Source organism: Lytechinus pictus, chromosome 13, assembly GCF_037042905.1.
Source record: "Lytechinus pictus isolate F3 Inbred chromosome 13, Lp3.0, whole genome shotgun sequence".
NCBI classification, from domain to species: domain Eukaryota; kingdom Metazoa; phylum Echinodermata; class Echinoidea; order Temnopleuroida; family Toxopneustidae; genus Lytechinus; species Lytechinus pictus.
In genome coordinates this window covers 19,894,952-19,911,141 of record NC_087257.1, presented here as the reverse complement: position 1 = coordinate 19,911,141, position 16,190 = coordinate 19,894,952, and positions in this window count along the sequence as shown.

The window sequence follows — 16,190 nt, the reverse complement described above, 5'->3', positions numbered from 1 at the left end:
TTGTCTGCAGCCTCACCGGCCGGGCTAAGCTGCAGTGAGCTAGCCGGGATGCTCTGTTGTGTGGTGTGTGAGTGATGAGGAATCCTTTGTTCACTCCTGAAAGACTTTTATCTGGACTGCCCAAGATTTCATGCAGTGTAAATGATGTATTTTATGGAATGGAGTTCAAAGCATCTATCCAATATCATAACCTTGACTTAATTTGCACCGCTTATTACTAGAATAGGGACTAAATACATGTATATATTTTCATCAGGTTAGGCCGAACTATTATTTGCTTAATTAATAATAGTACAGTGTACAGTGAAACTGTGTTAACTAAGAGAAATTACAATTATTTTGGTTTTTTTTTTCTTTTTTTTTTTTGGTTAGAATTGTCAATTTTTTTTATCAATGGTCAACAGTCCTGGAGGTGGAATTGAGAATTAAAGCCGTATTGTTGTTACCACTGACTTGATGCAAAATGTAATCATTCTTCGTTGTTTAGACAGATTTTCCCACTTGTCAGTCATTGTATGTAAGATTGTTTTCATAAATGTTTACTGTTATTTGAAAGGCTTCAAATAAATGTTTATTGCGATATAAATGCTGATGATAGTGAATTATGATGGAAATGCCAAATGGTGATCATTGAAATGATAATAATAATGGAAGACCAAATTGCAATGAATGATAATATGAAAGTTAATGATGATGATGAGAATAGTATTAGTACTAGTAGAAGTAGTAGTAGTAGTAGTAGTAGTAGTAGTAGTAGTAGTAGTAGTAGTAGTAGTAGTAGTAGTAGTAGTAGTAGTAGTAGTAGTGATGATGATGATGATGATAATAATTATGATAATGATATTACTATGCTAATGATAATAATAATAATAATAATAGAAATAATAATAATAATAATAATAGAAATGATGATGATGATGATGAAGATGATGGTACTGTAATAATGAATGAATATATGATAATCATGATAGTGGGTGAAATATTGATGACTATAATTGTATGAAAAAATAATTCATTCAAATGAAGGTTTAAATTTATATTTACTCCTGTATATGTAACATTTTTAAATGATTGAAATATTGTAATCTACCCACATGAATCATTTATTTTTATTTTAACTTTATTTGAACTCATGAAATTTATATTTATTAGCAATCCCCAATATGATGATAATGAGCCATACAACATGCAATTATGTTGATTAATTTGATGCAACAAAATAGTTGAAAACACAAAATGAACTAACGTCAGCTACGTACGGACTATCAAAAGAAATAAGGTTTCTGTAAGTGGCTATACCCATTAGGTGTTGAAAGAAAAGACATTAAACTTTCAAGTCCACTTAATATGTTTATAATTTGCAAATGAAGGTTGCTAAAAGATCTAGGGATGTATTTAAAGAAGGGGGAATCCCCAGGGAGAAACAGGAAGTATATAATGGCATCCACATTATTATTTGTTCAAATGAAAATCTAAACTGGAATAGAATAGTATATCCAAATTTTGAATACAAATTAAATGATTTTACTACGTATGTAGATTTTAGTCGTGTGACTCGTGTTACTGTTACGGATGAAAACCGCTTTGTCTACATGCACTTTCAATCATGCAGCCCACCAATGTGTTGGATGGCCAGCCATCCATTACTGCAATAGTGTGATGCTACTATATGCAAAGGATGGTTGGGACAATGAATATTGGTATTTTTCTGAGAATGACACTTCATCTCCCTTGTTTATGGCTATTCCTTACAAAATAGAAAATGATATTTATGAAAATAAATAAGTATTATTGGCATTGCAGCATTATTGGGTAAAACAGCCCTCAGATCAAGATGGCTTGAATAAATGTCTTCAACAAGCAAACTGTAAAATTTAATCAGAAATTAATTGATTTATTGTACGTGACGTGTAACTTAGATAACAAAATCATAAAAATTTTCAACTGGGCATTTATAAGTCTTAAAATTCTCAAGGCACTTAGACTATTAAAAAAATGAAAGGATGGAAATGGAAAGGGGGTACATCCCCCTTTTAGAGTGTTGAGGAGTGACAGCAGTTTTGATAAGAATGGCAATCACTGACACTCTTTGGCCCTTTTTCACTCTTCATCTTTTGTGATTTTAGAGTGTAACATTACCCATTTGTTTCCTTGTGCCTTGATCTTGTAAAGGCCTTGATACTTGTTGGTAGTTGCAGGCAATTTATTTTAATGAAGATACTTTTCCTATGAGTTTTACATGCTAACTTAAAAAATGGACTTGCATTACTAGTAACCCAAGAGGATGAAAGCAGTTGCCTTTGCTGGTGCTCGTCTCAAGTACCTTGCTGCCCTCGGTTTCCCTTAGATTACTGTCAGTATACATGTAGTTCAAAGTTGATTTTTCAAAAATTGCCATGCCTTCCAGAGGCCTGACAGGGAAAAAATTAACACAGGGGCACGGGGAAGTTTTGCCCTGAAATTCTAAACAGAGCGATCTGGTTGTTAAAAAAGAGCCCTCTAAACTCCCCATTCACTTCAGTGTTGAATCTTATCAAATGACCAATGTAGCAGATTTAAGCAGTATCTTGTGAAAAGTTGCCCCCTGAAAATAAAAATTATTTTGTTGCCTCGGCATGCTGTTAGGGATTTCTACATGTAAAATGATCTTTGGTCATAAGTATCCCACCGCTGCCACCATTATTAGCAGACCTCATTCAGACGAACATTTGTACTTGGGAAACTCCCTTCTCCTGTGTATGCTAGTAAACTACATGCATCACCCCTCCCCCCATTGCATGAGAATCATAGTTAATGCCGAGTTAAAACATTGGCAGAAGTGCAAGCTTTAAAGGTGCCCTAAAATACAGGACAGTAGATTCTATTTAGCTGTTTTTTCAGCTTCATGCTTCATTTTGTGAACAATCTAATCTTGTAAATATAAGTCCTTTGTAATGTGATGTGTGTGGTTGCATTTTATTTACATGTAAGGTAGAAATTTAAGATACCTTTCTGTTTAATTTTACAACCTAACTTAAAAACAGGGCTTGCATTAACCCAAGATATGTTAGGTGACCTCAACTACCTCGCTGCTGTTAGCTTCCCCTAGTTTACAGGCAGTAACAATCTAGATCCTAAGGCAATTTATAAAAAATTGCCATGCCCTCCTGAGGCCCTACCACAGAAACAATTACACAAGCGTGGGGTGATTTTGCTCCCCCTCCCCACAAAATGCTAAAAGAGCCCAAGAATTTGAAGAACCCCCCCCCCAGAAAATTCCTATTCACTGCAATGTTGAAGCTTAATCCAATTACAGATTTAAGCAGTATGTTGTGAGAAGTAGCCCCCTTAAGATGAAAAATATTTTGTTGCCGGCTGCCTTACTGTGAGGGATTTCTAAAATGATCTTTGGTCATGAGTATCCCACCCACCTCATTCAGACTAACATACATGGGGAACTCCCATCTCTGGTATATTGCTAGTTGACTATATGTGCATCACCCCCATATTGCATGAGAATTGTAAGTAATGCTGAGTTGAAAAATTGGCAGAAGTGCATCTAGCATTAAAGGTGCCTTAAAAATTTATACAGGACAGTAGATTCTTTAAGCCTGTTTTATCAGCTTTATACTTCATTTGTGAACAATATAATCTTGTAATAAAAGTAATATGTAATATGACATGTTGGTGGTTGCATTTGATTTAGGTATAAATTTGAAATACTTTTCTGTTTAATTTTACATGTTAACATACAAACAGTGCTTGCAGCATTGGATTAACCCAAGATAGGTTAGGTGATTGCCATGCTGATCTCAACTGCCTCGCTGCCCTTTGCTTAATTCCCCTAGATTACTGACAGTAACAGTATAGATCTAAGGTGATTTTTCAAAACATTGCCATGCCTGAGGCCTTACTAGGCAAAAAATTACATGGGGGCTGGGGCGATTTCGCTCCCCCCCCCATGCCAAAAACAGCTTTTAAAATAAAAAAAGAGCCCTCTAAAATCCCCCATCCACTGCATTGTTAAAGCTTATCCAATGACCAATGCAGCAGATTTAAGCACTATGTTCTGAATAGTTTCCCCTGAAAATAAAAATTATTTTGTTGCCTCAGCCTTACTGCGAGGGATTTCTCAGTTGATTAGTCTTCGGACTTTGAAACAGAGGGTCGTGGGTTCGAATCCAAGCCATGGCGTAATTTCCTTCGGCAAGAAATTTATCCACATTGTGCTGCACTCAACCCAGGTGAGGTAAATGGGTACCCGGTAGGATTTTTCCTTGAACGCTTTAGCGCTTATTAATATGGCGGCTTAGCTACAGCCGGGGTAATAATATGATACCAAGTATCAAAGCGCAGTTGAGTATATGCACATAGTAACTGCGCTATATAAATGGACATATTATTATTATTTTATTATTTCTAAGATGATAGATCTTGCTTTGGTCATGTGTATCCCACTGCTGCCACCGTTACTAAACCTCGTTCAGACTAACATACCTGGGGACCACTCATCCACTGTGTATTGCCTTAATACTACATCTCCCCCAAAATTGCAAGAGAATTGTAGTTATAAAAAAATATATGGCACTGTTTAGTAGATTGTTCAGGCCATTTTTCTCCCTTGGTAATATGAAGTGTTGGTGGGTGCATTTGATATAAGGTACAATTTTGAAGAGGATACTTTTCTGATTAGTTTTACATTGTAACAGGGCTTGGATTAACCAAAGAGGATGAAGGCAATTGCATTTGGTGCACATGTCGAGTACTTACTGCTTCCATTTTGATTACTGAAAGTATAGTTCAAATTCGATTTTTCAAAAATTGCCATGCCTTTCTGAGGCCTGACCAGGGTAAGATTGCATGGGGGCTGGGGCAATTCTGCCCCCCCCCCCCCAAATATAAAAAGAGCCTTAGGAATTTAAAAAGAGCCCTCTAAAATCCCCATTCACTTCAATGTTGAATCTTATCAAATGACCAATGTAGCAGATTTAAGCAGTATGTTGTGAAAAGTATCCCCCTGAAAATAAAATTTATTTTGTTGCCTCGGCTTTTAATGTTAGGGATTCCTAAAATGATAGATCTTTGTTCATCCCACTGCTGCCACCAATAGTAGACCTCATTCAGACTAACTTATCATAACATGGGGAACCCTCATCTACATACACTATTTGCTCTAACTTGTGCATACATACATCAGCATTACCCCCCAAATTGCATAATAATTGGAGTTTATGCAGAGTCAAGATGGCAAAACATCGCAAAAGTGCATTAATCATTTAAAGTTTTCCAAAAATACAAGGCAAAATTCTTCAAGCCATTTTTCGGCTTTATCCTTCATCTTTTGTTGATCTGATTAATTTTCATAATGAGATAAAAAAAATAATGAATGTTATCACTAATAATAATGATGATGATTTTGATAATACTGATAATAGTTCAGTAGAAATTATAATGATGACAATGATACTAATCATTCTAATTATGATAATAATGATAAATGATAATGATAAATTCTCTTAGTACTCAGATGGGAAAATACAAAAACATACACGTGCATTGTACATGTATATCGATTTATAATGAATTTATTGATTTTGTTAATTATCAGATATTTTTTCTCGACTCTTGACATCACATACATGTGAGCAGCACCCCCTACATGTATGTCATACCATAACTTGCAAATTTCCCAGAAAATCCACAATGTTTTTTTGCCTGGTGTATTTCAGATTTAGACACTCTATGTCATAGATCTATGAAAGAAAATATTCAATCAGTGTGAGCCAATGCAAATTTGCAATTTATTGAAAGAATGACATATATGAACATATAATAGAGAGGAACTGCTTGCATGTGATTTTGGAAACCATACATGAATTTGTTATTTTTGAAGGTTTTCATTTAACCTTTAATGTTTTTCTCACATTTTTCTGTTTTTAATCAAACCAAACTTGAAAAAGAAGAGATGCAAGTTGAGTTCAGGGTATATTTCCTTTTTTATCTTATTTTATGTTTAAACCTTATTTGCATACCCTTATGCTTTTAAAGGCACTACAACAGACGGGAGGGAAAAATGGGGTGAGAAATCTTGTCTAAAATTTGTGCAAGGATCATAAATTGATACAGAATTACTATAATTTGTCTTGCTAGTTGCAAGTACCTTTATTGCAATGAAAAGCTTTTATGTCATCCAGTTTCACGGTTTTAAATAATTGTGTATTGGTGATTGTTGAGTGTGGCTGCGAGTCAAATTCAAATTCATGTAGTTACTTTCAGGGGTCGATATCTTCGTGGGATAGTGTAGATACAAGGCTTCGTGATCAAATGCAAATTTTTCTCTGGTTTGCTCTCTCAACCCGTTCTCCCGGGATCTTGTCTTGCGCCCATCCAATCTATCTCCGGCCCAAAGCCACAAATGTCACCTGATATCCCATGTTATTTAGCCTTAGCTTCTGCCACTGACATTTCCGCATGGCATTTACATTATGCAAGATGTACTGTACTGTGTCTCGGCTACCTTTTCATACATTCTTTCAGGTATAATTGTAATTGCGTGCTATCAATAGCATGTACATACCTGGGAACTGTTCCTATTATATGATTATTTCTATTTTGTTCAAAGGAAAATTGCCTTTTTAATTTTTATCCCATTTCTGTTCATGAACAGATATACGATTAGGAAATTTAAGAATGTTTTTATTTTCCATAATTTTTTTAATAGTAATTTGTTACAATTTCTTGGCAGTTCTTTGTTTTAAGCTTAAGTTTGGCATAGTACTAAATTAGAGATCATTTAGATTTAGATTTATATTAATTTCTGTTCAAATTTTTTTTTAAAAATATAATCAAAGTAACAATACAGACAGTTCAATGATAATTCATAACAAATATTAAAGATAAATTGAACAAAGCATGTAGGGTGAGTTGCAATTATTTTATCTATAAAAAAAGAATGTGGAAATGAACGGAGGGACTTTTACCCATCTCATTCTCCATGACATAAACTGGGTTTCTTTTTTGAAGAATGAACCACTCACAAGGTTACATGTTTGTTTATGACTAATTTTTTTCACTTAAAATTTTAGATTTAACTAGGAAAATGTGATCTTATATTCAACAATTTTATTGTGATAATATTTTTTAGCTTGTCCTCAAAATGTTATGACTTGAAAGATGTATTAGTTTAGATGATTCAGAGGTTTTTACATGTATATATATCTGTGCATTATTTTTTGCATTAAAAACAAAACTGAACCACTTTCCAGGCAAGAAATGATGGAATATGGGCTGAAAATTTCAGGATTAGAAATATTTACCCTTTTCCAAAGCTTTTGACATGCTTAATGTTCGATCAAACTGTAAAACAACATGACTTAAATTAAACTACACTAATCCAAACATTTGTGACCTTGTAATAAAAAAATCATTAGCCAAAAGCTTTTGGTTAAAAAATCAGTAATTTCATAAGCAGTAACAGGAGAAAATACCATAAGGTATTATTAGTGTACACAAGACTACACTTTTGAACTACTATACCAGGGGTGTCTCTCCACGTACAGCTGTTGTACATATTCAATATTTTAGGGCTCTTTGGTTGAGGTATGTGTAACAGTGAAGAAGGAAGTTCAAGTGGAAATTACCAAAAGCTTAATAACTACACATCTTGAGTAGATGCTAAATTAGTAGTCAGTTGCTGTTTAAAACAAAATTGTAATGAATCATTTTAAGAATGATCTGTAAGCCACATACATGTAAAAAGTGTGTGTAGTGTGTAAACAGCCAAATGCAGATTTATTTCATTCAAATGGCAAGAAATTGATCCACATTGTGCTGCTCTCAACCCAGGTGAGGTAATAGGTACTTGAAATGCTTCTGTGCCATAAAAGGCTTTTGCCATTCATGCAGGCTAACTGCACAACTTTGAAATTCCACCCCCCCCCCATTACTGTCTCTTGTTCATTGGGTATGGTATGTTTTATGTTTAAAGATGAATACCAGTTTTGGTAATGGCCTTCAAATGATTTCAAATAGAATCCAATGATATTACCACCCAAGTGTATGTATTAATAAAAATATGTGCCAAATGACTCTGGAAGAAAATGCCTAATTGCTGAGAAATGAGCAAAATAAGCATGGAATTCCATAAACTGTTGGGTATTTTTCCAAGTAATATTAATACACTGCCACGCATATGTTTTTCTGTGTTAGTGATCATCAGAATTATTAGTTTTTAGCTAAGATTTCTTGATTTCACAAAGATAAGTTTGCATAAATGTACCAGATCTAGATGTGATAATTTGGTGACACCTAACCTTGATTTAAAACACTTTCTTATGAAATTATTGTTTGCTGCAACTACTTTATTTCTTAACCTTTAATAATGAAGAAGGATATTCAAGTTAAGATTACCAATTAAGCTAAATAACTACACATCTTGAGTAGATAATAAACTAGTCAATAAATACAATGCAAGTTATTTAAAATGTGATGAATCACATGCTGGGTAGATTGATTCCTTGGCCACACATACTTATAGGTCACTACATCTTGGTTTGGACTCCGGAGGCCTCAGAAGCAGAGGGGAGTGGGATGCTTTCAGCCCTTCACTTGTTTCAATAAATGTGTACAAAAACATAAAATTGACCATCTGATTGTGATTTTCAATATGGTCAACTCCCCCCCCCTTAAAAAACCATTCTCCTGCCCCTGTGGATGACTTATCCATAAAGTGAGGATGTTCTGCCATCCAAAGCTGGATGATGATGCCTGTTGGTGGGGGTGATGAGCTAAATGTACAAACCTTAAGGGACTCCAGAGCCTTCCGGTTCTCTCCACTCACGTCCCTCAACCCCCTGTGTAGGCATTGTATATGAGGCAGAACAATGTAAACACCGTCCGCCCCTCATTTAGAGGGAGCCCTTCATATTCTAATTAACGTTGAACCACCTCAATAAGGTCACGTAGGGGCCACTTGTCCTAAATCTTTCAGCTTCCTAGCTGTGTCTAATGAGAATTGAGGCAGAAATTCAGAATGGTGCTTTTACCCATCATTCACAAGCACCCATAGTAAGATTTAAAATGAATCCAGATCAGCTGTGTATTGTGACCAGTCAAATATTAGATTTAGATTCAGATTTAAATCTTGTGGATTCAGATTTAAAGATTAAAGATTTAAATCTATTGAATGAGATTGAGAAGTTAATCCTTAGGATTAAAAATTGAATAAAATTTTTGGTTGGTCGTAATTTGCAGTCAATCTGGATTTATTTTTTACATCCTTGAAATTTAGAGTGTACTGTATCAAGGCACAAAACATAACGACTCTTCCCAATTACAAGGCAAGTACATGTATTCTGCAAACCCTGGGGTATTTTCTCTTTTTTATTTGGATATTCACTGAGTGCAAATTTTGGTAGTACATATAACTATGGAATTATTTGCTACCATTAGATATGTTTAAGAAGTTTAAAATATAGAATAAGTTATAGTTATTTGTAATATTTTTTTAGAACAAAGTATCAGTCACTAAAATCTAGAAGATTATCTGTTCTTGTGAATAATCAAGTGATTTTTTTTCAATGTCTCGTACATGTAAATAACATACTTAATGTTTTTGAATATTTTACAACTTTGTTTTGCTATAACAGTGGCTTTACTTCTTTTCAGTTTATCAAAATTGAATTATATTTTCCCCATATCGCCCCACAATCAGACAGTGAACTCTGCAAAATCAACAATTGTCGAAGGGACACCTAGCAACAAACATATATTCAAATATTCATTATTCATGAAATTTCATCAGAGCAATTTTGAACGCATCGCCGCGGGTAACCAATTTCCCTAATGCAGTGGCCGCAACTGTCAATTTCGGGGCAGGAGGGATGTGTGTGCGTGTGTGTGTGTACATACCGAGGATGTGCTGTCAGAGAGAACTGTGTGTGCGCATCAACGCAGCTATCAATAATTTACCCGCATCCCCCCATCCCGAGCCTCTTTCTCAATCGTGTTCAATCATTCATCTTGGCTTTGATTGGCAATAGAAAATGATGGAGGAATAAGAATAGAGGTTATATTAAAAACCATGAAGGATGAGGAAGGAAGGAGAGAGAAGTGGAGATAAATTAACTCATTTCATGTATTTTCATTTTCCTCAATTTATTCATCTGCTGATAGGAAAGATAGAGAGAGAGGGGATGAAAGAGGGATAGAGAGTGAGAGAAAGAGAAGGGGACGGAGAGAGAATGAGAGAGGAAGGAAAATAAAAAGATCAATGCCAGATGAAAAGGAATGAAGTAAATAGTAATGCAGTTTACGTAATTTCAATTACATTAGAGACAAGTTAGAGAAAGTAAAAGAGAAAATAGAATTGTCAAATTATTTACTCATTGCAAAATGGAGAAAGAAAAATATAAAAAAATTGATATGAAATGACAATTTTATAGATTCAAAGAGAGAGGGAGGAGAGAGAGAGAGAAAGATGGAGATTTGGGAGAGAAAGAGATTTAAGAAGCCTTGTAGAGTGACCATGGTTGTGAAATTGCATTCTTTGTTTGTGTGCACAGCTTTTATTGTGAAAGGCGGTCTGCATTGTTACTCGACTGGTCCGGGCTGTAACCAATTACACTTACAGGCAAAATATTTCACAAATCTCGCACCAACATTGCTGGTTTGCATGTCGCTTTGTCACGGCTTAATTGAGCGATGGTTTCTCTTTAGCTTAATGCACATGATTGTGATTAAATATTGCATGTATAGAGCAAATGCATGACACATTGAAGTAAGTATTGACAGCAATACAATGAGAAATCTGATGTTTTTTATCCCAATATTTTGCATCATATCCATATCAATCATTTATGCCTCACTTGTTTGCGGTAAGAGGCTTTGCAATTGAATTATTGAATATGAAAAATATCCATTGTTAAATACTTCAATACATTTGTCTAGTTTACATGAGAGCAGTTGGCAAAATTGTCCAGACTCAGTGGGGACCTACATAAATGTCATTCGTGTTTATAATGGCTCATGAATATCAGCACTATTTCGGAGACGATATAGAAAATACTAATTAAGTAATAGAAGTGCGGAATTCATTTGATTAAATCACACATTTGATAACAGCTAGATTTGCATATATAACCCTTTTCATTAATTTGCCAAATGCAATCTTGGACCCATGTTACGAAGAGTTGCGATAGATTTATATCACGCTAAACGTATGAATGATCAAAAATTCAAATTTCTTGATTTAACTGCACAACTTTGGATCAATCCCAGTTTGAGTTTGAATTAAATCTATTGCAACACTTCGTACAGGGCAGACCAATTACCCTATCAGAATGAATAAACTTTTGAAGTAAAATCAGGAAAGTCATCTGATAAAACACATTTCTATTTTATATCTTACACATCTTGACAACTTCAGGGCACACACATTCATGGAATTTAGTAATGAATTAAAAAAGTGACATTCACCTCTGGGGTATTAATACCAAATCCAGAGAAAGGCTTCAAAATTCCATTAGAAATAAATGGAAATACAAGTATAGAGTGATTACAAGGTACTCAAGCAACAATTGTTCCAGCCGCACTATTCGAATGACTAACTTCAACCCTAGTTTAAGCAATATACCCTACCCTGAACCTAACACTAAACCTAACATAAAACCCCATTGCAATTCTAATCATACATCTTGGACGAAATAAAACCCCGAGCAATTGTCACTGGAGCAAGTGCCGTGTTACCGGAGCAAATGTCGTGTCACTGATTACAAAGGTTTCCTAAAGACAAAGCAAGAAACAAGTAGTGGAATGTTCCTTGCCATCTTGAACCTGATGGATGCAATCATTTCTTGCCTCGAGGCTCTAGGCCATTAGTATGCAACGGGATGAAAAGGTGAGGTACCCTCGGTCTGCAAATATCATGCGTGGGTTGCATTCAACTAGTGGACGCACACAAAATGCTTGCATACTTCCTACTAACACCCTCCCTCTCACTTACCCGCAACCCCCCCCCCTCTTTCTGTCTCTGTCTCTCTATCACACACACGCGCACACACCCTCACCCACACACACTTATTCCTCTCTCTCTCTCTCTCTCTCTCCATCACACACACGCGCCCTCACCCACACACACTTATCCCCTCTCTCTCTTTGTCTCTCTATCACACACGCGCACACACCCACACACACTTATCCCCCTCTCTCTCCCTCTCTCTCTTTCACACACACACACACACACACCCTCACTTACACTTACACTTATTCCCTCTTTCTCTCTCTTGCCCCTTTCAGTAAAATCGCTAGTCCGTGCTATGTCATGTAATTTTGAAAATCAGTCCGCTGTGATTTAGCACGGATCTGGGAAGCACCAGACATGGACCAGCGGATTACCAAAAGATATCTGTGCTAAATCCTGGTCAAATTCATTACACAGTCAATGGCCACTTGATGAGCATGCTTGATGAGAGTGCGCACACCTGTACATGTAGCTTTGCCCTGTATTTAGCTGTACTGGGTGTGTCAGAAAAAAAGGAAAGACAAATTGACTTCAATATCTGTTCAACTTCATGACAAAGATATAAAGTCAGTGACAATAAAATGCATACCTCCTAAAAAGTGTATTTTAGTAAGCATTCAAATAGTAATGATTTTCATAGGACTTGTATGGATTAGATGAGTTGGGAGATGATTGCCACAACTTAATTTGTAACAATGGAGAAACTTTTATTTACCTTAAAAGCAAAAATGAAATAAGTAATATTATGTGGGATGTGATATCAACTCACTCATTACATATTTTTAACAACATGCATACAACTATTTTAGCAAAATAATCAAAATTTTATTGTTAGATAAATTATTATATTTTGTCACTTTTGATGACATCTTCAGCAAATCTTTGCTTTAGTAATATGAAATTTGTAGAAATAAGTTTAGTTTTACCTTGAGTACCTCTTCAAAGAAAAAGGTGAAGTTGCAAAAGCTGTTTGTTATCAATTTTTAGATGGCTATAAAAGATGTTTTTACTCTATTTCATTTGGCATTTTGTTATATATTCTTCCTCTATGGCTATACTGTCTTTACTTTCTTACACCTAATTTTTATTGTGTGTCTGAATGTGGGGCTTGTCATGTCTGAAGAAAATATATTCTGTCTTTCTCTGTCTGTCCCTCCTTAGTTCTTACTCTCCCTCTCTCTTTGTCTACTGTCTGTCTCTCTGTCTTTCTCTCTCACTCTCCCTCCTTTCTCTCTCTCTATCCTCTTTTTCTCTGTCTGTCTATCTGTCTCTCACAATCCTCCAGGTATCCTGTTAATTCCACCAGAAAGGATATGGCTTTTGACTTGCGCATAATCTCACCAAATACCCCTCCAGCTGATCTATCAGGAGAAGGATCTTGAATGCAATCTTATGCATTGTATCTTAGCTTATACCCCTGGGAATTGATGCAGCATGGGCAGAATGTACTTCTAATGTAACAAGTTTTAATGTGCTAATGCTTCCACTCATAAATATATAGTTCACGCTGCTATTGTTCATCAAGCATTCCCTTGATAAACCCTCCATATTCTTTAATGCCTGATTGAGTACTTAACACTTGATTAAGTATTAATCTTGCCATTTCTAGATTCATTTCATTACCTCTCCTTATCTGGCTCCCCTTTGTCGAGGGAATTTTGAATGAAGGTTTCGTCTAAGTTATAACGTGGAGTTAAGACTGAGCTTAGCCGACTACTCTGAGAAGAGCATTTATGCATACCGGTAGTAAATCTAATCCTCCATTCACCTACTGATTTTGTTTCACATTTTCTTGGTGACAAAATTGAACAGATTTGTTCACAACGTTTGATTACATCTTCTCTTTTTATAATTGCAAAAAAATGGTTTCTAGTCATAATCAAAGAAGAGGGTCGCTATTAGATTTTATTCAGTTCAATTCATTATTTTTTGGGAAAGACATTGTGAAACATTCTGTGACTGCTACAAGGCACGGTTATTAGAAAATCAAGAATGTAATAACATGTAAGTACTCACAGACTATTAATAGTCACGTAAGATTTACCCTGGGATTATTAGAATAAGGGGGTTGGTTTTACCTCTTCCATTTTTACCTCTGCCAATTTTATGTTATCAATTTTTACTTCTGTAATTTTTCCTTTACTTTCTTAACCCAGTTGCCATTTTTAGCCATTTTTACACTGATCCAAGTTCAATAGCTGAATTGTTAGCCATTTTTACACTGAACCAAGTTCAACATGCAAGAAAATAAATTATTCATCCACCATAGGAAATACACAAGGGTGACAGGCAATTTTGCCCTCATGACAGCCCAAATAGCCCCTAGAGCTCCCCCAAAATACATGCTTTGGGGCGACTACTATTCCTAGAGTAGCCCCAAGCTCTGTCACAAAAATATTCAAGATTATTGAACATCAATATTCTAACATAGCAGAATAATTAATGATATTTTGCTTTTACTCCATAATTGCTTGTTACCCCTAAATATCAGCCCTTAAAATGAAAGAAACAGCCCCCAAACTTCCACAATTGCCCCAATGTGGAAAGAAAAGATAGAGCTCTCCTCTTATTTCCTACCCTATATATTAATCAATCGGGATTATAACAACTAGCAGTTAATTGCAAATTTGCCCTTTAAATGAAAAACTAAAAAGCATTTATGTGGCTGTTACTTCTACAACATAGAAAAACAAATTAAAGAAATTAATTACAACTCATTAGTGTGATCAGATTTTTGATAAAATATCCCTTTTTATTCCATGACTTTACAAGGAAAACTACATGAAGCTCTTACGTTCTGAGGTACATTTGAAATATACATTTGCATTGTTTGCTTTGTACATTGCACAGGACAGTTGCAGGCTTTTCTTCATGGCCACCGAGTGATAGATGTAACCTCTTACCCTAAGTAATGGAAAGGCACCAGAATAAATAGATCTCTCTGAGTGAGCACTTGTACTATGAAAGGACTTGGGTGGGTTTCGTTCTTTGGCATGTATACATGTGTCATAAAAGATCAATTCTGGTTGTCTCATAGGCATGTATTCTGAACTCAGGTGGGTGTTTCATAAAACTCTTCGTAAGTTACGAGGGACTTTACGAATGACTGGTGATCCTTTCTCAGGAACAAAATCCACACCAATTAAAATTTGATGCACATAATATACCTCAAGAAAGGATCACCAGTCTTCCATAAAGTCGCTCGTAACCTACAAACAGCTTTATGAAACAGCCACTGGGTTTGATGAAGCTCTGGTCTAAAGTTTTGGTTTAACTTTGATAGCGAATTCAAGCACAAATCTCTAACAGGACAGGTTTCATTTATCAGCACAAACTCAGTTTTTATTTAAACTCTTGTCTAACACAAAAATATCATATTCCTTTGGAATTTATATTCAGTACAGACGAAGAAGGATGTTAATGTTATACCTAAAAAGTGTGACTCTGAAATCATATTTACAAGGGAGGCAATAGGTGGGAGTATTGACCCCCCCCCCCTAAAAAGATCTTCTTTTTTTATTGATGGGTAAATTCTGAAATTTCAGTTCCATCATTATTTTCTATGTAAATTACATAGAAATTGTACATTTCTGTGTTTAGAATTTCAAACTCTAGTAGATATTATGGGATGCTAGTAGATGTATTTTTACATGAGCTAGATATGTGAAAATGTGCCCAAATTGAAGACTGAGAACGAAAAAGTCCTTTGGCCTTTTGTAAGAGATATTGGTACAACGAAAGTGTTTTTCACTCTCTTCTCTCAATCTTTGTGATGTAGCAGCGAGGAACAATACGGCAGCACAGTCCGGTAATGTGAGATTTTAATTGCAGAGTTTGCATTCTGTAGATAGTGCCTGGGTTGTAATTGTAGAAGGGTCTCAATCTTCCAGCGTTGTTGCGATGGGGTGCTATTGATCTATGTCGAACCCTGAGCAAACTCGCCAAGATTCGTGCCGTGCTTGAGAGATACAATCGTTACATACACATAGTACACTTCACATTCAGTTTTCTTTGAAATCTCATGCAGATTTTCTTTTTTTCTAAATCTCTCATTTTAATGTAGATAATAATATTTTGTACTTTAATAAACAGTGGTTTTAATGACTCGCTAAATGCCTTGTTTTTTGGTAATGACAAGTTATGACCATGGTATGAAGGCATAAATTTATTTAAAAAAATTATTTGGGGGGTT